General features: G+C 41.7%; 1 long non-coding RNA gene across 1 annotated transcript in view; it reads left to right on the top strand.

Moving 5' to 3' along the window:
- The window catches only part of LOC117052181, a 41,393-nt gene extending 34,531 nt beyond the window's left edge, over nucleotides 1-6,862 (top strand). Inside the window, exon 3 of the long non-coding RNA XR_004427223.1 lies at nucleotides 6,815-6,862. This is a non-coding gene — a long non-coding RNA (uncharacterized LOC117052181). The remainder of the gene's footprint in view (nucleotides 1-6,814) is intronic.
- The last annotated feature ends 20,068 nt before the right edge of the window (nucleotides 6,863-26,930 follow it).

Below are 26,930 nucleotides of genomic sequence, written 5' to 3'. Positions count from 1 at the left end.
GCATACCATATATACCATGGAGAACTCCTATGGTCCTGCTCAGGCAGCTATAGGAACTGTTTTCTCTGCATCTAAATTCATCTGAACAGCCAAATACATTGACTGGACCATAGTGTAGCAAGCCCAACCTACACATAATAAGGACCTTCCTCTTATTTTTCAGTATTTGGCTCTAGCAGGACTGGGAAGACAGGGGTACTCCTCCTCTAAATCAGAGGGGGATGACAAGGCTGTGTCCTCCAGCCAGGAGGTTTGGAGGGTCTTCTCCAAAGACAAAGTCAGAGCTTCACCTATATTGATTATATAAGGGTCATGGCAGTCTCTCAAGCAACCTGGTCCTAAGCTGACTACATTATATATTAGCACTAAAACACTGAACTTGGCTCACATGGTGAAGCCTGCCATTTTCTTCCCCAAGCCAAACCAGTAAAGAAGGACAGAACACCAAGCTCAGTTTGAAAAGAGCCTCCAAGAAATTGGGTGGGTGGTATATCCTGCTTCATCTATGTTAAGTGAACGCACTGAGCAGGCATAACATTCTGGAGCTCACATTTAATCCACACAACCCTCCAATTCTACCTAAAGTTCAAAATACCATCTGGTTTTGCTTTCTACTATAACTTTGTAGATACAAATATGAAAAGATGCAGTGCTCTCTCTCTCTCTGTCTGGCTCTCTCTCACTGAGAGATACTGGCATCCTGTGGTAGCTAGAATCCAGTTCTTTAGCATGTGCAATTTTCTGTTTGATCTGAGGGGCTCTTGCATCTTTCCACTTTTCTCAAGCCTAGCATCTAGCCTCAGAAGTATCTCTTAAGAGTCTCTTTGGAACAAGAAAAGCTAGAAACCAGGGAGGGGGTGTGGAGGAGGAGGAGGAGGAAGAAGAATGAGGGAACATGCTCTTGAGGAGGTCACTCTGTTCATCTAAATTGATGACAGGAATAAAAATCAATCACTGCACTCCAACACTAATTCATTTTAAAGGCTCAGAGGGAGTCACACCATTAAAAACAAAAGCCAGAAAGGAAAGCAGATTGAAGGAAGAGGCCAATAGCTGTAGATCTAAAGCAGACTCTTAATGGAGCCAGCGGGAGCATAAGGAGAAGTGTTCCAGCAGGAAGGATAGCAAACGGGGCATGTGCTGTCTTAGCAATTACAATCACCAAAAACTTGTGGGAGCGTCCATCATCTACCTAGAGGGAGAATGACAAGAAGAATATTATGGAAGTCCTCAATATGCTGAATTTCAAGGTGAATTCAGCTCTGTTGTGGACAGCCATGTGATTTTTTTTTTTAAAAAGTGTTTATCTGCTTATCATACCATGAAGCCAGAAGGCAATCAGTTGACAAAGCCAGTGTGGTATAGTGGTTAAAGTGCCAGACATGGACCTGGGAGACAAGGGTTCAAATCCCCACTGACCCAAGATGAAACACACATCTGGGGCTTTTCACAGTCTCTCAGTCTAATCTATCTCATATGGTTGTTGTAAGGAGGTAGCAAACCAGGTAGGCCTCCACGAGCTCCTTGGAGGAAGGTTAGCATAGAAATCTGAAAATAAAGAAAGAGATAAAGAGATAAAAGTCAAACATGAATATATGAGTAACATATAATGATGTTTAGCATTTTTAATTATTGTTTAATAAGTGTTAAAGATGGTCAATTGTAATGAATTGATGTAACACTTACTGTGGTTTTTTTTGTTATTGTCGAACTCTAAATAAAGCATTTTTAAAGTGAAAAAAATATCTGAAAATAAATGAATAGAATCAAAGAGTTGGAAGGGATCCTGAGGATCATCTACTCCAACCCACTGCAATGCAGGAATATGCAGCTGTTTCATACGGGGATCAAACCTGCAACCGTGGTGCCACAAACACTATGCTATAACCAGCTGAGCTAAATTTCTGAAATTGGGGAACCATACCAGAGCTGAAAACTTTATAGATCCAGGTGGCACCTCACTTCCTTGCTGTGTCATCTGAATCATGCTGAGCTGGTAGCTACATTCCATCACCAGTGGTGGCACTACAGGGCATCAGAAAGCAGTCCAGCCAAGCAACCCCCTCTTCTGAAAGCTTAGGGTAAGGTATAATTCCTGCAACCGTCTCTACTGAGATGCCTTATAGCAAAGGCAAGTATGCTGCCCCCATCTCCTGAAAGTTTTACTAGAGTGTTGGCTCCCAATTCCAGATCTTAGTGTGATGCTGAATTAGACTTTCAAAATATTTAAGATTCATTTTCCCCAGTAAATGCCAAGCTGCATTTCGGGAACAGGAGGCAAATTTGCACGGAGAATTTAAGCAATGTATTCTGCAAGAGAACAACAGACTGCTTGGTTTCTTTTATAACAACACATTAGATTTCTCTTATCAGTATTCTGGGGGGAAGGAAGGGGTGGGATGAAACAAACATCTTGATGAAGGAAACAGCTTTCTGCTCCCCCCCCCCTCACGGCTTGGTATTTGCTCAACTCCCTCCCCCATTCTTCCCAATATCCCTTTAAATTAAAAGGGCATGAATATGAAACAGTGGAAAATTAGAATTGTAAGCTCTTGCTGGCTTGATTCTAGTTGCCTGCTGGTATTATTCCATTCTATTTATTGATCCTTGTCCCTGATTTACACCTCGCTAAGAAGCTGGCACTTGAGCTGCTAAAAGCAAGGTATGCATTGGCAATCAACATGAAAATCACAGCCCAAGCAAGTCGGGTAGCTGGTCATCAACAAACAGAACTTATCGGGCTTTGGCTTCTTGGCAGAGCATCTCCTTTGTATACAGAAGGTCCCAGGTTCAATTCCCAACTTCTCCAGGTATGGCTGGGAGATACTTGAAACCCTGGGGAGCAGCTGCCTGTAGATGTACCAGTGATCTGACTCAGACAATTCCCCATGTTTCCTATTTAGGAAAGCTAAAGGTAGGAATGGCAATTTTGTTTTCTCTCATTCTCCTCCCAACAATCTGAATTTCAGTTCAGCCTGTTTCTGCTTCAGTGTATGGATTGCCCCCCCCCCCAATAACTGCACAAACATTTGTGTACATTTCAATGAGCATATCTCCTGGTTTCTGAACTGCAGGCTCTGACCCCAATTCTTGATTCCTGCTGGACTCTGGTGTCATGCTTCTGGGCCAGTGGGCGGGGAGAAGAGGGACAGATAGACCACTCTATAGATTGCCTAGAAGACCTAGATTACAGCTGTGCCCATTTTATTTATTGTTTCGATTTATACCCTGTCCTTCAAAGGCATCATAGGGGTGGCACAGAATATTAAACACCATTAGAAAAACAAGAGCCCTGAATGCACAAAATTAAGGTAAAAAGAGCAGATCTGTAAAAGCTGCATGAAATAAATCCTTAGTGCAACAGATTAAGTTAAAAGATCTGGGTTAAAAACAACAACACCTGTCTTTGCCGTTTGTTGCAAAGACAGAACAGAGACCAGGCAAAAATCTCTGGGTAGAGCTAGGGTCACCAACATGGCACCCATGGGTGTTGGCTTGCCAGCCAGTACCTCCTCTGGCACCCACAATTAGTCTTAAATATTGCCACAAAAATCTACATTACACAATATACAGGTCTTGCTTGAGAGTTTCTCAAAGGCACCTGGGTGGCCACTATGAGAAAAAGATGTGGTCAGAGCCACATGCTGAACTAGATGAGCCTTTGTCCTGACCCAGCTGGGCTTTTCTTATAATCTAATATTCTCATGTTATCTGGTAAGGAAGCCTATCCACCCACACTGTCCCCAACGCTTTCTATGCTGGTTCATCTCTCAGCCTCTAATTTCCATTTTATTTCAAGTGTTTTCATCTCCCCCACCCTGCAAAAAAGCCTATGTATTTTCCACACATACCCACTGGCAAACAACAATCTAAATATATATTGAAAGCTAGTAGCACTTCTCACAAAGAGAACACACCAATCACACATTTCTTACCACTCTCTTCTCAATTCTTTGGGGACTTGTACAAACAAAAAAAGCCTACAGGTGTGCTCGCACCTCCAAACAATAAACTTGATTATTTCATCAAACAGACTTTATAGAAGCATCTATTTGCATGACTTCAAGGAACACATGCACACACACCCATTTATACATAATTGAGATTGCCCCCACCTTTAAGACAGACTTCATATAAATGCAAGAAATGCAGCTGGGCAAATAAACTACCCCAAGATTACAAAAAAAAGTTTTTATTTGGATCAAAACCAGAAGCTGCACAATTCCTTTCTGCATATTTTGAATTGTTGCCTAACCTGCAAAATACCTCAAGAGTTGGAAATTTAATACAGTGCTCATCTCTGCTTTTGTGCAAGAGTAATAATCTTTCATATAGTCATCACAGCTACCCTTCTGTCCCTAAACAGTCCCTGGCAGATGTGCCCTTATTAATTTCAGGATTTAGCCTACCCTGTTATGTGGGCTCTGGATGGAGAACAACATTGCAAAACAACCTCCTGGGTGGATTTATAATTAATCCTGTTTAGAAATGATTAATTAACTGGACATCAGTAACGTGCCCTATAATTTATCTGGATTTTTGTCTCCAGATTAATTACAAAATGTCTTTAGGGCTTCAGTGTTAGAATTGCCAGGTCTCCAGATGCTGGGACCCTGAGAGGTAAGAGTTTCAGTAGGATGAGGCAAAACATAGTAGCATTATGGAGAATGTACAGGTGGTAATTCCTGGCATGTCAGTGGGTGGTGTTCTGTCCAATGGCTTCACTTTTACCACTCCTCAAGGACTGTGATCTGCATGAGGACTCTCTATCCCCCTTCTGTGTTCTTCCAGATCAGAAGATATGGTTTAGATAGATTCATCAAAACAGTCAATTACTTCTGAATAAGGCAATGGCACTTTAAGACCCCAGGCCTTCTCAGATCTGTGGAGCCAACCTATATCAGCTCTCAAAAGTCTTTAAACCCTGAAGAAGCAGTGATCTGTCCAAGGTCCTGATCAAGCTCTCTCTCTTTCTCTCTTTTTGGCCTAGTGTACCTGAAGGAGCATCTCCACCCCAATTGTTCAGCCCGGACACTGAGATCCAGCACTGAGGGCCTTCTGGCAGTTCCCTCACTGAGAGAAGTGAAGGTATAGGGAACCAAGCAGAGGGCCTTATACCAATAATGGCGCCCACCTGTGGAATGCCCACCCATCAGGTGTCAAGGAGATGAGTAACTATATAACCCTTAGAAGACATCTGAAGGCAGATCTATGTTTTTATATATGTGGAAGCCACCCAGAGTGGCTTGGGCAACCCAGTCAAATTGATGGGGTACAAATAATAAATTAGTAGTAGTAGTAGCAGCTGCAGCAGCAGCAGCAGCAGTAGCCGCTGGCACAGGAAGAACTCTTGTGACAAGCAGAAAGCAGATTCTCTTTGGTCCTGTCACTGTCAGGTCTCAGCCAAGCTTAGAGATAGACCACAGCTTTTTCTTGTTGTTCCCATGCATTTAGTTGTCGCCCTATGCCAACCTGATGTCTTGGAGAGGCGCTGCCAGTCAGAGTAAACAGTCCTGGGCTAGATAGACCCAATGATCTAAGTGCAAGGCAGTTTCAGCTGACCCACAGAAAGCCTAGCAGCAGGGCCAGCCCAATACATTTTGGCACCTGATTTAAACCGCAAACTGGCACTCCCATCCCCGCCAGGGAAGAAGATCCATACTCAGGAACAAGGGGGGAAATAAAGATGTACACTGGGAATGGGGGGCAAGGGGTCAAATCAACTTAACCCAATGGCTGAAGTGGAAATCAAAGGCCATCACTCTGAATTATGCTGTGTGCATTTGTGCAGAGCCCAGGAGACCCCCACAATTTCCTTCCTAGAGGTACTGAGAGGTGGCATGGGAGAGCAAAGGGCAAAAGCACACAGAGCAAAAACAATGGAACCCTTAATGACAAGAATAACCTGTACTTTTCCCATAGGTTTTAAGAAAACAATTTGCTTTCTTTAAGAGCAGCAGAGACTGCTAGTTGTTGGCAGAATTCTTATTATGCAAAGTTGGAGGCAAGTTACTCCCCCCCCCCCCCACAGCTCCAAGATTTCTACAGGTATTTGCTTCACTGCTGCCTTTGGCCTATCAACAGTTTAAAGACTGACAACGTATATTAGCTGTGTTTGCCTGCACACTTGTGCAGTTGTTTTCACATACATTGCAATGTGCATTGCTCATATTCTCTTCTGTTTCATCAGTGTGGATGTTATGGCTTTTATAATCTTGGAGTGCTAGTGTTAAGATAGATGTATGGGAAGATCTGTCACATTTAATTATCTCCTCCATCAAATTCAGTAAGTGGCCTATTAAGAGAGAAATGACTGGTTCATATACTCATTAGAAAGGGAAGATTTCATGGTACAACAAAGAGAGCAGGAATTTTTATTTCTGACTCAGCCTGGAAGAAAAGGGTGGTTGGGGGTGGGAAACCTTCACAATGCCTAAATGAGAATGTGATAACGAATGAACAGAGTTGGGAGTTTTCAGAAACTAGCAATAGATTATGGTTCATTTATAATTATGGAGAAAGAATATGAGGGTGAGGTATTAATCACTTTTGAAATGTGAAAACCATGCAATTAAAAAACTGAAAACCTTCTAATTAAAAAACTACAATATGTTTAAGACAAGCTGAAGGAAGAACCACTTCACACAAACTGTGGAACTCTTCGCTGCAATATATTGCACTGGATATTATTGTGGTGAATATATATATGATCATTATGGAGGATTTGATGAACCAAAAATGATTGTCTTGTTGATTATTATCCCACAATATTATTATCTTTGCTCAACCCAGCACCTCCTACATATGCCACCAGGGCCGGGGGCTGTAAGAGGCAGCAGTAGCCACCCAGTGAGGATGTCCTGGCCTATGTGGGACTAATATCTAACTACGTCCACTGCCAGGAGATTCAGCTGCAGAATGCCATTTGCTGGAGACAGTCAGACTGAAATATACATTGGCCTTGCTGTAGTGACTATTGTATCACTGTGTGTTTTATTGTGTTTTAAATATACTGTAAGCCACCTCAAGAACTTTGCTTAGTAGGCATGATAGAAATACTCCAAAATGAATAAATAAATATGCCTCTTCCATTTCAGAGACAATATATCCTTGGCTACCAGAAATAACAAAATTAAGAAGAGATAAAATATGGAACTCATTGGGAAAAACAAATTACTCTGGAGGCAAGTGAGTGAGGCATCTGGTTGGTTAGACCCAGTGGTATAACCCACTTCTTAATAATGACCAGAGATTGAGAATTTGGCAAAGTGTAGACAGAATGAACTATTGCCCTGATCCCCACATTGGTTTGGGCTGAGGGTGTTGAAGAATTCCAACAAAAGAACAGAAGTAGGAGCAGAAAGTGCTGGAGTTCACTTATTTCTCCCATGCCTGGAATGGAAATCAAGCCATTGAAGGCAATATGTGTTCACTGTTGCTTTCAGTCCACAATTGATGTGTAGCTGATTGCCTGCCCTCTACCTATATGCATTCTGTTTCCTTTGCATTGAAATGAATAGCGTGGAAAAACATAATGGCATAATTTACATAATCAGTTGTGCAATAATGTTGCTTTTGGTGGAAGATGAGCTGCAGTGGCATGAAAACAAGCATTGCACATAGTACACACAGAGCAGAATGGCAAATGGTGCTTTCTATATCCCTAGTCTGGACAGATGGGGTCAGGTGCATCTGCATCTCCATCTGCTTCAGAAGTGTGGTTTTACTGGCTACTGAGAGTTGTTAAGAGTCCCTTATTCCCCTCATGGAGCTACAATTCCTAGAGGTGCCTAGGAAGACGGAGGGGAATGAGGGTCTCCTGATGACTCTACAGCTGCCTTAAAAACTACAGCTGCCATGATTCTTTAGGGGAATCCATTACTGTTTAGAGTGGTATTATAAGTGCTTTAAATGGGTCATGTCATTGGGTCCTGGCATAGTCTGATCTGTTGGTATAAATATGAAAATTTCATATTTACCAGATAAGCCAGGCTTGAAATGCCACTCCTTATCACTCATCATAACTTTCCACATGGGATAGAAGCCTAGCTATACAGTGGTACCTTGGGTTACAAACACCTCGGGTTACAAACACTTTGGGTTACAGACTCTGCTAACCCAGAAGTAGTACCTTGGGTTAAGAACTTTATCTCAGGATGAGAACAGAAATTGTGCTGCGGCGGCGGGGCGGCGGCCGGAGGCCCCATTAGCTAAAGTGGTACCTCAGGTTAAGAACAGTTTCAGATTAAGAATGGGCCTACGGAATGAATTAGGTTCGTAACCAGAGGTACCACTGTATTTATTTTGCAGGGGAAAGAACATTATGTATCAGCCTTTGAGTTTTCTCTATAGAGCTTCTGATGAAAACCCTTCAGAATATATATGCTGAGGGAGAGGTTGGTAAAAAGAGGGTGAGAGCAAAACAGCAAAGACATGATGAGATCCAATGAAAGTCTACTAGAGATGAACTTCAAATACAGCACCCTTTCTACCTGGTTATTCCTTCCCCTTATAAATAATGCTCAAAGAGCTGCTAACATTAGCTGTGGGGAGCTTCTCGGTACGTTAAAGGGAACATTAGCACACATGCCAGGAAGATAACCTGAATATCTGTGCAAGGCAGCTGAAAGATGAGACACAGAGAATACAGAGTGAGTGAATGGAATGCCCCCTCCCCCCCGTTTTGAGGGCTCTCGTAAGGAGCCATCTTGAGAGGGCCAAGTCTGAAAAATGGACTATCAATCCAAGAAGTGAATAAATGGTAACCCATATTTGATCAGTGCAAGTACCAGGGCTGGGTACAAATAAACACACACACCACTAGCCAAATCACAAAGCAATACAAACTAAAACAGACCATCAAACAAATAACACAGCTGTATATTAGGAGTAGGTATGAACTGAGTAGCATAACCCTGTCCCATTCCTACCTTCCTGATTATTATTATTACTGTAGTTGCTTTCTTTACGAAAATGCCAAGTGGCTTACAATAAAACACTAAAACCAGGTATAACAAACAATTTAACCTTTTTTAAACACCCTATATAGTTAAAAACAGAACTTAGAGGTTCCACTAAAAAAAGGCCACACATACCTGAACTGTGGGACTGAAAAGGAGACAGGACTGAAGAGCAACTCTAAATTTAAAGACAAACCTGAAGTCAGGACCAACAAATAACCCAGAATACTGTACAAGTTTAGGAATATTTGTTAGTCTGTCTGGAACAGGAAGTGCTCATTCTCTCCAGGAACATCCAATTACCAACCTGAGTGGATGGAGTAAGTCTGGGGCCTGAACAGTCTGAGGAGTTGGCACTTGCAGTTCCATGGCTTACCACATGAGGCAGGCAAGCCTAGGTCCAGCAGTTTTCAGTAGTGTTTTTGTTTTTTTTAAAGAGCGTATCAAGTTACTTACATAGACACATATTTTTCCCCTTAAAAATAAAATTAAATGCAGTTTTTTAAAAAAGCTTTTGGGAGTCTGCCAATGGAAAAGTTTGCTCTCTCTCTCTCTAAAGACTAAGGTAACACTGGTGTATTTTTTTTCCTCTCTCTCTCTCCTTCTGTTTGGTAAACCAGAAATGAACTTTTTTAAAAAATAAAAACCAAAATAAATAAATAACAATACAGTCGGCTGTAAATATTTACCAGTCTTGTGAGACATAACTTCTCAGGTAAGGCACTTTATCTGTGGCTTTCCAAATACCAGCCCGGGTTACAGGTGTTCAAACAATCTGTGTGGGGAACACTGCAAAATCAAATCAAGCACTATATTTAGCTAATTGTCAAGGAGAGAAGGCAAAATGGTGCTACCCTCCCATTCCTTTATAGTTATGTTGTTTTGCAAGCTGGGCTCCATATGTTTCTAATTGACATACAAAGGGAAGTGTGTGTGCTCCTGCTCGTTAATTTGCAGAAACCAAATATTTTGTCATCCCCCTGAAACTATCTGAGATCCATTTTGAAGCAACATATAATTAGACTTCTGCTATTTGTGAAGTGAGGGAGGATGTCCTGGCTTTGACTCAGTCAGCTGAATTAAAGAGGGGCGGGGGGAGGAAGATAATGATGATTCCCTACCTCCAGGCAAACAGCTATAGGCTTGCACCATTTAACACTGTGATTACTCTGACAGCAGCAGTACACTGGGGCAGAGGACATTGAAGAAGCAGTAAAAACACTCAGTCGTGCAGGAGCACATGGTTAGAAACTAATGATTCCAGCTTTATGGAAGGTAGATTGCAGGCTGTGGCATATTGGTCATATTCAGTATGGTTATGAGTTTTTCTATAACTGGACCAGAACTAAGGCTAGTGAGTTCCACGTTTCCTGGAGGATTTGTAGCATTTCTGTCTTTTATTGCAGGGGTCACCATCATTTTTTGCCCAATTTGGAATTGTGTGAAAGTACCAGTCACAAAATGGATGCTGTGGAACATGTCATGACACACAAAATGGCTGCCATGGAGGGGGTTGTACTGTAGTAGCTACAATTGCTGCCACAGAAAAAGATACAGCTAAAGTGGTAGTGCTTTAAATGTATGGCACAGATGTGGCCTCTCTCTTGGCTTTTTCGTGTGTGTGTTTGTGTGTGTTTCTATACAGAGTCTTAATATTGAAAATGGAACACTGAGATATTGTAAACAAGTCTGGCACAAGGGAGAAAGAGAGATTTCCCCCCAAAAGGGGTCAATCTTGATTTAGCAGGGGGATATATAAGGACCCCCATAAACACTATACATATAAAGCTGTATCATACCACTGTACACAGTCCTGGCTACCCCCCCCCCCACGATTACTGGGAACTGAAGTTTGCTAGGATTGCTGAGTTGTTATGAGATCCCTGTTCCCAACGTGCTTTAACAATCCCCATTCACAGAGAACATAGGGAATTGGAGCTCTGTGAGGGGAATAGGGAACCCCTAAGCACCCTAAGCAAACTGAAGTTACCAGAATTCTTTGGGGGAAGCCATAACTGTTTAAAGTACTATTGCAGTGCTTCAAATATATGATATGTGTTAAGTTGTGGGTGGACACAGCAGACGACACAGTGATTTCCAAGCAGCTCTTGTTTATTCTCTGGCTGGAACAGAAGTGAGCTGAAGGCCTCAGCAGCCTGCTTATATAGAACTCAGCTACAAAGCAACAGTAACAACTTTCTGTAGTTAACCAATCCCTGAACGTCACTTTACAATCCCTCTTTTGCATATGCTGACCTGAGTGAAAACTGCAGCAGAATGAACTATATACACACACCCCTAGTGGCCTAGGGTGAGAACTTCAATACATAACAATATGAATGTGGCCTGTTTGCACCAGGCGGCTGAACTCAACTGAACAACATTATTTCTGAATTTTGTTCAGCAAACTGTTTTCACCTCTCCATTCCTGTATTTAATTCATGTTATTATTTAGTCATCAAATTTGTGCCCCACCCTTCCTCCCATAGGAACCCAGTGAAACAAACAAGTGATAAGACTTTTTTTTTAAAAAAAAACACACCTTAAACAGACCTTTTTAACAATAATCAATTCCAACAAAGATGTGGACTAGGAAATATCTCAACTTAGAAGGTGGAAGACTTCAGCAGGTGTTGAAAAGACAACAGAGACGGTGCCTTCCTAATATTCAAGGGGAGGGCAATCTAAAGAGCAGGTGCTACAACACTAAAGGCCCAGTTCCTACAGCCATGTGGAATAAACCTCCTGATAAGATGGTTTCTGCAGGAGGCCTCCCACCTGCAGAGCACAGTGATCGATTGACTATATAAGAGGTGAGACAGTTTTTTCACAACTTTAGCTCATTTTAACACCCCTGCCCCACAATGTTTCTGAGGCTGCTGGGAGCTGTAGTAGTGCAAGAGTATCTACAAAGAGTCTACACTGCAAAGAGATCAAATCCACAGTGCATGGAAACGGGGTTGATGAATGCAAATACAGCACTAGAAATAAAAATTCTATCTGTATAGGAATGTGGCTTTTATTGTGAGGTGCATTCAGGAATTATTACTGTTTTTGTATTCAACTATCTCCTGTTGGGAGTGGTGACCCTGCCCTGCTCCCCATTCTGAGTGGGAAAATCTGTAGGGGGTGTTCTTTGTGCATCTGGCTGAATGTACTTAGAGGAAGCTTCCTCGTGATGGGAACCCCTGTGGCTCCATTGCTTTATCCATGAGATATTTGAGCACATTAATCATAATGCCTGAATCAGTCTTCTGTCTGTGAAGCACCTGCAAAATCAATGCAGAAATTCATATACATGAAATTCCATTCAGCCAAGGAGCTGAGAAAGGATGTACACTGAATTATTCCATTGCCAACTTTGGCTCAATAGCACATTGGGAGGATAGCTTATACTGCAGTGCACCCAGCCATTGATGATCCAAAGAGGTGCTTTCATACTCAATCCAAAGCAGGTCACTGGGCCACTACTCCCATTGTTCTGATGGAGTGGGATGTAGTCCTCAGCGCACAAGCTGCTTCCAATGGGATTTTAATGTAATAGCATACTGAATTGTGGCAATGGGCGATTTACAAAAACACTTCTGTAAAACTACCCTTCTCTTTCACTAGACTTGAATGTCAGGATGTCTCTAAGACATAAATGTCAAGAATAATCTGATTGATGCCCTACCTCATTAAGGGAACCGGTTCAATTAACTTGGCAGTCACTTCTTCAGATGAATTTAACATTTGGCCATCTGATTTGCACATTATTGGGCCATGGAGGGATATCAGGTGTGGTGGGGCAGTCCTAAATTTTCTAACAAATCAAGTCCTCAGGCATTTCCCTTGGGAGAAGTGTGTATTGCAACAAATCCAGCTGGAGGGGGGGATTATCTACTAAGCAAATATATGCAAATGTTTGCATATTTTCAGCTTTCTTTGACATATAATTGGAATGGCCTTAGTATATAAAGCTGGAAGGAAAGTATGGTTCAAGATGACATGGGAAAAATAAATTAAAATTGTGAAGGTTCTTGAAAACCCACTGAATAGCACAAAACATAATTCTGGTTTCTTGGACTTGCCTGGCAGGCAGAGCAGAATGTGTGTCCCTAAGAACAGATGGGCCTCTTCTCAGAAACAAGACTTCCTTCCAAGTAACAGCAAACATTCTGTACTGTAGGCTTCCAGGAGGCATCTGTCACCATTGGAAGCAGGATTCTGGGCTAGATGGACCTTTGGTTGGATCCAGCAGTGCTGTCCGATCTAGCAGAATGCCAGAAGAACTTCTCAAAATGGATTGAAGAATGATAGTAGCTCAGCGGTAGAGCAGCTACTCCACATTTAGAAGGTCCTGGGATATCTCCAGGTAAGGATGAGAGAGACCCCCACCTGAAACCCTGGAGAACAACTTCCACTCAGTGCAGACAATACTGAGCTAGATAGATCAATGACTGAGGCAGCTACCTGGGCTACTGTGATGATGCAACAAAATGGCAGCACAGTTGAATGGGAGAAATTCAATGTCATGTTGAGGCAATTATTCTGTCAATACAAGTTTTTTTGGTTTGTGAGATAGTGTGATTTCCACATTTCCTTCCCAAGGGTTCTTCCAGCCCCTTCCCCAACCAATTTCAGGGTGTGGAAGACACAAGCAAGAAGAAGAGAGGAGAAAGCCCTATAGCACGAACAGAAGTCCTTGCCCAGAGACTTCTACTGATGGGACTGATAATTTAAATCACACAGTGCGATTACATTTACTCCTTGGAGAGGAAGGGTGGTACATAAATTCTATTATTTATTAATTAATAGGGTCACATTGGGGAGTGAGCAATCCTAAGTTCATGTTGACACTGATAGGTTAAAGGAACATAGCTTTATTCCTCTGCTTCCTAAGGAGTTAAATAGTATATACAGGATTGTAGCCATCTTTTACTCAGAGCAGACCCAGTGGGTTGTTACCAGTGATAGTCATAATCTCAGTATAAAGCTAAATATCAGTGATACTAGCTCCACCTGTTAGCATTACAAAACTTATAAAGGAATACAGCCAGTTTTTGAGAAAAGGGTGTAAATGACTACGCTTCTCAAAGAAATTTCCTTTTCCTGGCCACCACCCTTAAAAAATATTAAGTCATTCTAGCATGACCAAATCCAAATCTACCATGCTTTGAAGAATGCACCTATTTTTTTCATCTTGGAAGTTTTCCTCAAGTATTCATTGATGTCATGGTGGCATCAATAAACATTGGGTGTATAGAAATTTTGGTTGATGGATGAGATGAAGAATATTTTCAAAGTCTACAACTTGGACGAGGATACCTAGAATCTTCCTTAGTACAGACCAGATTGATCTTTAAGACCTGCTGGTCATTCCAGAAGTGGGCCTTCTCTGTTTTAGCACTCACCCTCTGGATTGCCGTCCCTTGTGTAACTTGTGAGGTAGAGATAGCAATGCTATTTAAATGCCTCTTAAATAAATGGATTCTTACTCTTCATTTCCCGCCCCCTTTCTTCTACACTGCTCAGTTTTATTTCTCATATGCAGTTGTGCTTTCTGCTCCTTTTCATTTATTGAATGTTGTGTTTTTATTGTTTTTGCTGTATTTTTATGTAAACCTCTTAGCGGTTTTTAAACAGCACAAAAACTAGTAAAGAAATAACTTTGCAACATGTTAACTCTTTGGAACCACCAAAATCATCATGGTTTTGCATTATTTTATTTTAACTCTTTTTGCTGCATTCAGTAATCTGCAATCTCATCAAGGCTTTGTCATGTTCAAGGTGACATATAATTATATTTGTACACTTCTGAGCACTACAAATCCAATGATGCAATGTCACAAAGAGCAAAATAAGCAGGTGGTCAATATCAAATTTCACAAGCCATCAATTGGCCCAGTAACTATCAGATACTAAGACCACTGGACATACCCATTACTTAAAACAATTGTTGAATATCACATATTGAAATCAAATAAACACAAGGCTGCATGCAACTAAGCCATATCCAAAGCAGACTCAGAGACTTAAGTTATGCATGTGCATTGATATCAGTGGACTCTGAGTGTGCCTTCACCAACCTAATGCCCTCCAGATATTTTGGTCTACCACTCTCTGTGCTGTCTTCTATGGTAGACAAATTGCTTGGGGCTGCTGACAGTTTTAGTTCAAAACATCTGGTGGGCACCAGGTTGAGAAAGGCTGACTTAGTTGAATAAACCCCACAGAATACTCTGACCAGCTCCTCCATTCAAGACCCATAGAATTTAATAGGGTTTTCAATGAGAACATGCTTTGAGGATCATTGCTTCTCAATTTAAAGGCTGCTGGTTTGAAATGGCATCTCCAAATTTCACACCCCACAACATTTAAAATATTAATGGCAGTTCTTTGGCATGTTGTTCCCTGTTTGGAACTGAAGCTATTGCTCTTTAGCTGACAGTCTGGAGCCAACATGATTAACAATCAGGAACAGACATCATGGCTCATACCAGTCTGTTGTTTGTTTCAGAGCTTTGAGAGCACATGCTCAAATGCAAGACTCTTTGTTGGAGGATAATGGAAGTTGGGTGCAATCAATATAACATTTCTATTATTACAAATGAAATCTCTCCCCCAGTTTCTTGTAAGCTTTCATCCTCTTTGAAAGAACCTTACATTTTTCAACCTCATTCTTGCAGCACTTGATAATTTCTTCAAAGCTTTGGTCAGTGTGGAGTTTAGGTTAGCATCTCCTTGCAAGGATGGCCATGGGTGGTATGTATTACTCTTTCTATTAAATATTTCTCCATCTACCTGTGCTTCCCAAATTGAAAAATCCCCATGGAAGAAGTAACCCTATGTTCTTTGCCTCTGAGCTTTGATGAAAGCACGGGAAGACAGGGAAACCAAGCACCTGAGATTGGTGTGCTTGTGCATTTTGTGTTCAAGGGAAGCTCTACCATTTACCTTTTAAGTCTCTCCACACTAATTCCTTTAAAGGAAATAGACATCATTTATTTATTTTTAAATAAATGTCATGTGTACAGAAGACACTCTCCCCACCCCCACCCCATGATGACAGGGAAACCTAGCTGAAGTTCTCAGTTTTTTCAATAATTATGCATACCAAGGAAGGCTACAGAGTACATACAAGGGAGAGATGATTTGCAGATTGAAAGAAACAACATTCACAAACATCAATTGGTCACCTGGAGAGTAAAGCAAGCACAACACAAAACATGCACCCCACACATGAGATTTGTTTTACAAGGAATGGGTGAATCTGCCAATTTCAGTTTCTCATTTTCCCCCACCTTATTGATGGAGAATAATCAAAAGGTTTTATCACAACATCTCTCCCTCTATATATAATAAAAATGTAAGAATGTCATCACGCAGCCCCCATTGGAGAATCTGTAGTGCTGCATCACCGTCCTGGATTCATATGAAGTCAGAGTACAGGATCTATCGCAAGACTCTTCATCTTCACACTCACTCTCTCAAACACTTTTTTTATGCAACAGACTAACATAGCTACCCATCTGAAAGTTAACTAAACAAGTGACACCTGAAACAAAATGTTGCTGTGCAGTGATCCTGTTCAGATTTCCAGAAAATCAGCCATCACCTTTCCCAGCACACTCCTCCACTCCTCTCACCCCCCCCCACCCAGTGTTCCACCTCACCATTAAACAAGCACTGAGTATGCCCAGCCCTCGTTTTCTTTTATGGAGTCAATCTTATTTATACACATTGTTCTACCTAGAACGTGAGCGTCCAGGGGCAGCAACGCTGAAGAGAAGTACAGCCAGCGGATGATGAGCCACTAGGAGGCTTCACCCTCTGCCTTCCAGGAATAATGTTGTGACAAGCGGAGAACGACCCGGTCTCGTTCAGAAACCAAAGTGGAAGCAACTGCAGACAGCTTGCTTCACCATTCCCTGCTAGAAAGTACACTTTGAAACTAAGAAGTAGTACCTTGGGTTTGTTTCTCCCCTCCTCCCTCTCAGTACCTTTTCCTTTTGTGCCATGTCTTCAAAGACCAATGCCAAGCATCGTCTTATTTATTATCACTGTACACTGCTCTGGGAACCCTTTTCAACTGAAGAGCAGAGTACGAGCCATTCAAATATTTAAACAAACTAAGCAGGATTTTCCCCTTCCCCAGCCCCTCCCTTTTCGTCTTTGGGAAATGGAAGCTACAAGTACATGCAAATGCACTCACCGTTCTCTCCGATAATGAACATGAAAAGCTCTTAAATATTACAGAAACTCCTCACCCTCCTCCCCTCATTTCAGGTTTATGCCTCTTTACTGTATGTGCACGGTGGCAACATTAATGGACCTTCGCAAGATTGGAAAGCTTATCTATTTGCTCAGCTCCCTTAATGCGCATTGTTTGTCCGCTGCTGCCCACATAATGTTTACTTATAGAATACCCTAATTAAACTGATGTAAGAGTGTGTGGGAGAGTGCTGTTAAACTTAATGGGCCAGTGCTTCAAAACTCAAGGCTCTTTTAGGGTCATACATATAGTATATTGAAATGTGTTTTAAGTTCACCGGGTGTGTGTTTACAAGCATGTTGGTGTTAGGCATGTTTTGAGCAAGAAATCTTTTGACTAAGAAACCTGCAACAGGGGCCAGGCATACTTTATGGATGTATTAAAAAAAAACAACCTCACAAAAAAACCTGGAATCCACTGGTATAAAATTGTCTTTGATAATCCTGCTTTAATTCCAGAGGCAATTGCCTGTAATTCTAGCTATCCATAGCTCCCCCAAAGTGATAGTGCCGTAATTAAGCACCATTAAAATTTAATGCCTGGGCTTTAACTGCTGCTTTCCTGAATTGCTACCTCATAACCTTAATGATGTGGGAGGGCGTGACACTAAATAAAGTATTATTAAGTCCCTGATGTGGAAACTAACTCACCAACTATCTCTATCATTCTGTTGTTCAGGAATAATTATTGAGAAAGTTATACTGTGACGTCGTGTGGAGCACTGGAATGGTTCTTCGGTTCACATACTGAGGTCAGGTGGTTCCTGCAGAAGAGAAAGGGGAAAACTGGGACATGGCAGCCCCAGCTTGTGGTGAAGTGGTAGCATTCACCCCTTGCCGTCAGATTCAGAATTCAGCTTGCACTGGGGTGCATTTCAAAACCAAACCAAACCACACAGCAATAAGATTGCTTAATAATAATAATAATAATTGCTTAGCATCAACATCAGCATGTGACCACTTTGGACAGCTGCTAGGACTCTTGGTGCAGAACCCAGCACTGACACCAGGCCCTCCACCTTTTTCAGTGCTCCAGTCAGCTTTGCTCTCTGGCATGAAGCTGACTGGTGGCAGGCAGTTCCCATTTGCCTTAATGGATGCGCCTCCACTGCTGCAGAGCTTCTTCTGAAAAAGCAAAGCATTTTGGGCATAATGGTTCAAGTCATGAAGCTAACCTTGGACCAGTCACCGTCTCTCAGTCTAACCTACTGCACAGGGTTGTTGTGAAGATAAAATGGGGGAGGAGAACCCCATTTTGAGCTCCATAGGGGGGAAAGGTGGTATATAAATGTAATAAATTAAATTAAATACTTTTTTGTAAAGGGGGACAGTTCCCCCCCTCTTTAATATTCATTGCTCAGTCAAATACCTCAATATATATTTGGCCATTCCTTTCCCACCCCCAGTATGTCTTCTGAGGCTTGTTTCATTTTTGATTTGCCATTAAGATCTTTGTTCTAAAGGGAAATCACCTGCTTAAACTTGCTCAATTCATCTCCACCAAGAAGAAAAAATCAATCAATATGAAAAATAGGACTCTGTGGCTGCCTAGCTGATGTAGCTTCTTAAGCATATGCTAACGTGCATGTCACTGTTGCTTAAACAGTCACTCTGTGTTGAACATTTTCACCAAACGCACACTAGACATCCTTGTAATGACTAACACTGTGTACAAATCAAGAGATGCTCAACAGATGAAGACAGAACTTGAATTTCAGAGTGCTGTTATGGACCCAAGTCAAATGTTTTACTGGTATGGAACAAGGCTAGACTGGAATAAGTAAAAAGATGTGCCAATGAGTTACCCATGGAGTAAGGAATGATGGGCTATAGCAGCAAAATCAATGGGTCATTTTTTGAGCCAACATGGCAGGTTGTTGGATATAGAGGGTACAGAAAGGCTTAGTCTTTGCCACACCATCATGGCAGATGTCCTGCTGAAAGTATTGCAGATACCAGATCTTACATTTCTATTTCTATAAAGAGAAAGAGAGGTAATTAACATTCATTAAATTTATAATCTCTTATTCAGCTGGAAGCTTCCCATAAACAGATAGACAGACAGACAGACAGACGGATATCTAGTAGGCTCATACATAATGTTGCTCCAGAATTCTAAGAAATCCCCCAAAAGGTTTGGTTACAATATCTTAAGAGGTGTCCAAATGCATAACAAACAGAATTCTTTCAAAATACAGTGGTACCTCGCTAGACGAATGCCTCGCTAGACGAAAAACTCGCTAGATGAAAGGCATTCGCTAGCGAAAGGCTGTCTCGCAAGATGAATTTTCCTATGGGCTTGCCTCGCAAGACGAAAAATTTCTGCGACCCCCCCCCCCCGTCAAAGCGCTATTCCCCCATTGGTGCTTCGCAAGTCGAAAAATTCGCTATACGACAGCACTCGCAGAACGAATTAATTTCGTCTTGTGAGGCACCACTGTATATAGTAGATACTGTAAAAAAACAATGGGGCCTAATTTGACTAGTAGAATGTCTGGCATCTGGTGGGCGGGGTTTTTGTGTTGTGCTCTAGAATTGGCCCTTCAGGAGGCCCTTCAGAGTATTGTGACTGTGTACAGTTTTGGATGCATCTTATCTATTTAACTTACTAGCACAAAGTAGGAACCCCATCATGAAAACATAAAGCAACCTCTGCTTGCTTATTTTCTTCACTCTCTTATTTCCTCTATGCTTATTTGTGAAACAACAATCTTGAAAGCCTTATTATCATTTGCAAAAGCAAGGAGGGTCTGTCTATAAAATGATTTCATGACTCCTCTTCTGAAAAAATGTTGGAACTGGCTATCCTTGCAACCCCCCCCCCTTTTCTAATGACTTATTTCAATTATAAAACTAAACCAGCAGCCTAAAGATACTATATAACCCACCTCAGAAAATCAGATTAGCTAAATTAAAACAATATAAACAATTAAATACCCAATCAGCAGCTTTACTAAAAGCAGATTATTTTGGGTTTTTTTTTTTTTAATGTTTTCAGATTGATATCACACCAGTGAATGTGAGATGTGAAATGAAAGTTGAAGCTAAGGCGGTGGGAAAATGGGTCTCCCCAGTTTCATAGCCATAGCCAGTTTATTTATATATCACATTTTTCACAAACACATCTGTGCTTGAAGTGGTTCACTTAAAAAAAAATGTCTAAATATAGCAGTGCAATAATTACATAGTGAAGTATAATATCAATGCAATATTACACTAGAAAAATAACTCAGTTTATTTAAGATAAAATAATCTATGGTTGGATCTACACACAGGAAAAAACCATGCTATTAATAGGTCATAAATTCAATCGTTATAAGGAAAGGAAAAAAACGCTATGTAAAATCACATAGAAACGTTTTGTGCTCTACAGCGCCATCTGGTGTTGCACGTTCAGAATGCATTCAAAATGCTGTTTATTTGACTAATGTAGCTGAGTCCTAGGCCTCTTGAACATCCAATGAAGTGGAATTTTAGAAGATTTGGGACAGATAAAAGAAAGGACTTATTCATGCAGTGCATAGTTAAATAATGGAACGTGCTCCCAGAGGAGGCAGTGGTGGCCACCAAGTTGGCTGTCTTTCAATGAGGGCTGGACAAATTCCTAGAGGACAAGGACAATAGCTACTAGCCCTGATGGCTGTACTTCGCTTCCACAGTCAGAGGCAGTATACTTTCAGTTTCTGAAAACAACAGAAGGGCAGCGTTCTCTTGTGCTCAGGTCTTTCTTATGGGTTTCCCACAAGCATGTGGTTTGCCACTGTCAGAACAGGATGCTAGACTAGATGGGTCATTGGCCTGACCCAGCAGGCCCTTCCTAGGTTATTAACACAGATCACAATTTAAGTGAGCACAAAACTCACCAATTGAACCCATCCAGTCCAGCATGCTGCTTCCCACAGTAGCCAATCAGAAGCTTCCAGGAAATCCGCAAACAGGGCATGAAGGCAATAGCCATCTCCCATCAGGGTTCCCTAGCAACTGCTATTTAGGGAAATACTGCTTCCAAAAATACAACGTAGTGCAACAATGCTTGTGCCATTACAGCAAGTGGCTCCCCGACACATATTTAGCCAAGGTCAGGGTGAGTGAATTTTTGGGGCCTTCAGATATTTACTGATGAATAGCAGTGAATATTTTACCACTCATTATGGTGCCACGAACCCATCATAATCATAATCATAATCACTTTGGCACTCCACTGCTGATGCTAATTCTATACAAAGAAACTTTGGGATGGGGGTATTTTTGTGTCTCACCCCTTGATGGATTATCCCTAGAGGAAGAGGTGGTTTCTGAACTGCTAAGCAAGCTCTGGATTCCACATTACATAGGAGGACATACTGTACAGCTGTCATGTATCTCATTTTCCCCAAACACTATAGCATTCAGAGGGGGCTGCCGTTATTTTTTTAAAAAAAGTTTGGGACTAACACAGAATGAATAATACCTTACGCAAAGTGAAACACAGCTATCCTTCAAAATCCACAATGCTCCAAACTTGTGATGCACTTCTCCAACCCCCCCCCCCCAAAAAAGTGCATGTTACAGGAAATTATATATTAGTTAAAATAAAAAGCACTTTTAGAGAAGAGAGAGAGACTTCCTGGGACTTATCCTAAGGTAATGTTCGGAGGACCAATTATATTTCATTGCCTGCCCTGTCTCTGGTGATGCTGTGTGCTTCCTTGCCAGAGGATATCTCTGAAATACAGACTGGGCTTATGGCACAGGGTCCATTGCACTTCTGATTTCAAGAGACGATGGAAATATCCCACTCACACACAGCATAAATTTGGTAGGCTGAAACAGTTCCCAAAGGAAATCCTTTGCGCAGCCTTTTTTAAAAACTGTTCCTCAAATGAAAATGCTGCTTGGCTCTGTTCCCTGCTGATTGACCTCCCAAGGGCAATTATGTATTATGGAAGGTACTTTTTATCACATTTGTAACAGGCAGGTACTTTGCAATCCTTATCTCATTTAAGAACACAATAATGTTGTGGGCTAGGTCAACAACATTAACATTTGTTGTTGTTGTTGTTGTTGTTGTTGTTGTTGTTGTTGTTGTTGTTGTAATATTACTATAACCTGGGGTGTGGGTGGCGCTGTGGTCTAAACCACTGAGCCTCTTGGGCTTGCTGATCAGAAGGTCGGAGGTCTGAATCCCCGTGATGGGGTGAGCTCCCGTTGCTCGGTCCCAGCTCCTGCCAACCTAGTAGTTTGAAAGCACACCCCAAAGTGCAAGTAGATAAATAGGTACCGCTGTGGCAGGAAGGTAAACGGCGTTTCTGTGTGCTGCTCTGGTTTCGCCAGAAGTGGCATAGTCATGCTGGCCACATGACCTGGAAAAACTCCGGACAAACGCCGGCTCCCTCGGCCTGTAAAGCGAGATGAGCACCGCAACCCCAGAGTCGTTCACAACTGGACTTAACTGTCAGGGGTCCTTTACCTTTACCTTTTTTTTTAGTATTAGTATTAGTCAAAACAAAACAAAAAATAAAAAATTCCTTCCAGTAGCACCTTAGAGACCAACTAAGTTTGTTCTTGGTATGAGCTTTCGTGTGCATGCACACTTCCTCAGATATTTATTAGTATGAGTATTAGTGCTGGGACTACAGTGTGTTTATGATAATATAACTCTGGGTGGGGAGCATGTGGTTGAGGAATGGACCTCACATTCAGTCACACCATCCTGTGTACCATTCTGTACTATTATGGATGAATCCACAATGCTGATGAACTTTTAACCTTTTCCTTCCTCACCTGCTCTAAGAACACTCATTCCAATCACCAAACCCAGCAACACCTGTTCTGAGGTCACCAGCGACCTTCCCTCTAGAAGGGTTTCTTCTCAAATGAAGCCTGCCTATGCAGAGTGTGAGTCCTCTGGAGTGATATGCATGAATTCAATGAGCACATTGATAAATCAGTGGACAAAGGTGAAGTGGCTGATGTAAATATTATGCAAATGTGAGCAGCACACCACACAAAAGGCTAATTTCCAAAGTCACTGTGTGCAATGTGCGCAGGGAAAGGACATTCATTTCCAGTCACGACAAAATGAAAAAAATCCTTCCAGTAGCGCCTTAGAGACTAACTAAGTTTGTTATTGGTATGAGCTTTCGTGTGCATGCACACTTCTTCAGATATTGAGAAGTGGCTGGAAGACATTTGGATCAAGAAATGGATCAAGGAGGTAAACAAGGTGAAAGCTTTGCTTCCTCTTGAGGTAGGTTTGCATTTACTTGTTTGTCCCAGTTTTTGCGTGTTTGTTTGCATTTTATTTTTAAAGCAGTGCAAGTCAGAGAGAGAGGGAGAATGTTGAACACAGGTATATCTGGAAACTGATACAATGAGACAGGAAATGTGATGGAGGGAAGCCAATTTTATACACACACACACACACACACACGCACACCCTATTTGAAGAGATTAATTAGGTGGTTTATCTGCAGGCAAGCATCTAATGCACTTTTGTGGAGCAAAGTTTATGGTCACATCTCTGGAGATAAAAATAATTATGGGGCTATCTATATATACTCTCAATACAAGCAAGTTCTAAGAAGGAAGTTTGGAGATTATGGGTACTGTCAGACATTTTGGAAAAGCAGTATTGTTTATGAAAATAATCATGGAAACTGGGGAACAATTGCCTTTTTAAAAACTTATACCTGTTTAGCTTGTCCTTACCTCAAAAGTATATGCAGCAATTTCCATGTTTATCCTAACAACAACCCTGTGAAAACAAAATAAAATAAAAAATTCCTTGCAGTAGCACCTTAGAGAGGTGCTACTGCAAGGAATTTTTTATTTTATTTTGTTTTGACTATGGCAGACCAACACGGTTACCTACCTGTAACTGGAACAACCCTGTGAGGTAAATTTACTCTAACATATGATGATGAGTATAATGCCACCCTTGTAGCCAAGCAGAAACTTTATTATTTATGAGGATATTTAAAGAACCAACAGCTCATAATAACATGTTGTGGTGGCATACACCAAATTAAACTAGAAAATAACAATATCAGTTCCTTAAAACATCAAAAACTCATTTCTAGGAGCTGGGCTTTGTAGGGACAGGTTGTACTTTGAACAAAGGTGGTGTAGGAATCAATAGAGGACTGTGCAAGAAGTATGTGTTTGTGCCAGAAGAGTTGGCTAGGTAGAATGATGTCTTTATCCTCCAACTCTACTGATCCAAAATGGCAGCATTGGTGTGAGACTGGCAGTGGCATTAAATCAGGAGAGTTCATGGGGCTGCCCTAGCTATTCCTCTGCACTTCTTTGAGCCTTCATTTCCCTCCTCCACCTCAGCAACCCATGCTGTGGTGATAGCCCAGCAGTTATCATGCTATTGTCATGCTGTAGTTCACAGCACCATCTGTCAGCAGCTAAGCAAACTGCTGCATGGTGACAGTCTTACTTTTTATTATATATTAAGATATAAGGGTCGGTTTCAGCTTATTCTTTGCTGGAGCAACTTCAGAGCTCTGTGTTCTGCAGAGCACAGCTTGAACTCTTGCTTCTATGCTGAACCTTGTCCCTCCTTACCTTGTCTTTCAGCCTGGTTGGGTGTTGCCTTTCCACACTACAGAGCATAACACCCCCATTCCTTCTACTCTAACATAAAATGGGTAAGTAGACGCCCATTGTCTGGCTTTCTAAGGAAGACATTGACCACATTTAATGAGTATGTTAAAGCCTGTTTTGGATGTTGGTGTATAACTGTGAGAGTGGGGAAAGGCAGAATTAGAATCAGTGCTCAAAATCTGAAGAACATTGGGCCAGAACAAAATGGTATCTTGTATCTATCCCTCGGTGTTCAGCTATTGTTCCTTTCCATGTACTAAATAAAGCACTGTAACAGCATCTCTTCCTGGATGCTGAAGGATGCTTCAGGGAGCACAGAGGAAGAAGCCAAGAGCTCACCAGAGGAGCTAAGACATTCCCTTCTTTCCCTGCTGAAACAATCTCCTGACTGTGGGAGGCTTGTTATGTCTGTGTTTCTCAGTGAAGGAATTTTAGGCATCCCAGCTTACAGGTGGGTCCTCGAACCACTTTGAAGTCAGTAGCATGGCAGTTGGGGATTGTCCAGTCTATCACTCTTGGTTTCTCTCAGTTTATCATTTTTCAAATCATGAGTTCAGTTCTCCATATTGCCACATCAATGTAAAGAATACTTCTCTTTAAGTCACCACAAGAAAGTTATCAAAATTTTAGTGTGCTTTTCTCCTAATCATATTTTTGCTTGCAATACACTTTATGCAAGTAATTTATCCCAATACAATGCACTTTTGTTTTTGTTTTTCATTACAATACATACTTTTCCCCCCTTTTCTTTCGCACCACAATGCATACGTTTATGCACACTTTCTCTAACATATGCATTTCCATACAGATTATGAGGGCAGTGCGTTGCAAAATTTGGCGAAGCACGAATGTCAAATTATGGCTGTGTTTCAGTTCACATCTTGTTTCAGGAAGTGGGAATTGTGTAGATCTATTCTATAGGGTCTGAAGCTCAACATCAGAAAAACTAAGATCATGGCCACTGGTCCCATCACCTCCTGGCAAATAGAAGGGGAAGAAATGGAGGCAGTGAGAGATTTCACTTTCTTGGGTTCCATGATCACTGCAGATGGTGACAGCAGTCACAAAATTAGAAGACGCCTGCTTCTTGGGAGAAAAGCAATGACAAACCTAGACAGCATCTTAAAAAGCAAAGACATCACCTTGCCGACAAAGGTCCGTATAGTTAAAGCTATGGTTTTCCCAGTAGTAATGTATGGAAGTGAGAGCTGGACCATAAAGAAGGCTGATCGCCGAAGAATTGATGCTTTTGAATTATGGTGCTGGAGGAGACTCCTGAGAGTCCTGTGGACTGCAAGAAGATCAAACCTATCCATTCTCAAGGAAATCGGCCCTGAGTGCTCACTAGAAGGACAGATCCTGAGGTTGAGGCTCCAGTACTTTGGCCACCTCATGAGAAGACTCCCTGGAAAAGACCCTGGTGTTGGGAAAGATGGAGGGCACAAGGAGAAGGGGACGACAGAGGATGAGATGGTTGGACAGTGTTCTCGAAGCTACTAACATGAGTTTGGCCAAACTGCAGGAGGCAGTGAAGGATAGGCGTGCCTGGCGTGCTCTGGTCCATGGGGTCACGAAGAGTCGGACACGACTGAACGACTGAACAACAACAACAACATTCTATAGGGTGTGTGTTTTTGTGTATGCATGCTTTATATGGAGTCAGGTAGTCGGTCCATCTAGCTCAGTATTGTTGACTTTGAATGGCAGTAAGCTCTCCAGGATTTCAGAGAGGAATTTTCCCCAGCCCTACCTGGAGATGTGAGGGGTTGAACTTGGGACCTTCTGTGTGCAAAGTATGTGCTCTGCCTCTGAGCTATATGGGACTTAATTTCAGTGGCAATTGTGTGTAACAAGAAATGTAGCTTGGCTTTAGGACATCAAAGATATTTAATCTTTAGCCCCCAACCCTGTCTTGGCCATTCTGTCACAAAGAAAGAGATATATAGGAAAAGGTCAAAGCAAGGAAGGAAATCAGACTTTGAAATGTCTTCTAACACAGATCTCCAGTTTAGTAATAGTCTGTTTGTTTATACTTAGTGGGTCTACTGAGTATGGCTTAGTTAGACAACACCCACAGTCCCTACTTTAGAACATAAGAAGAGCCCTGCAATGTCAGGTCAGTGG

This window comes from Lacerta agilis, chromosome 8, assembly GCF_009819535.1.
Source record: "Lacerta agilis isolate rLacAgi1 chromosome 8, rLacAgi1.pri, whole genome shotgun sequence".
In the NCBI taxonomy this organism is placed as follows: domain Eukaryota; kingdom Metazoa; phylum Chordata; class Lepidosauria; order Squamata; family Lacertidae; genus Lacerta; species Lacerta agilis.
This window is presented reverse-complemented; position numbering and strand designations above follow the sequence as displayed.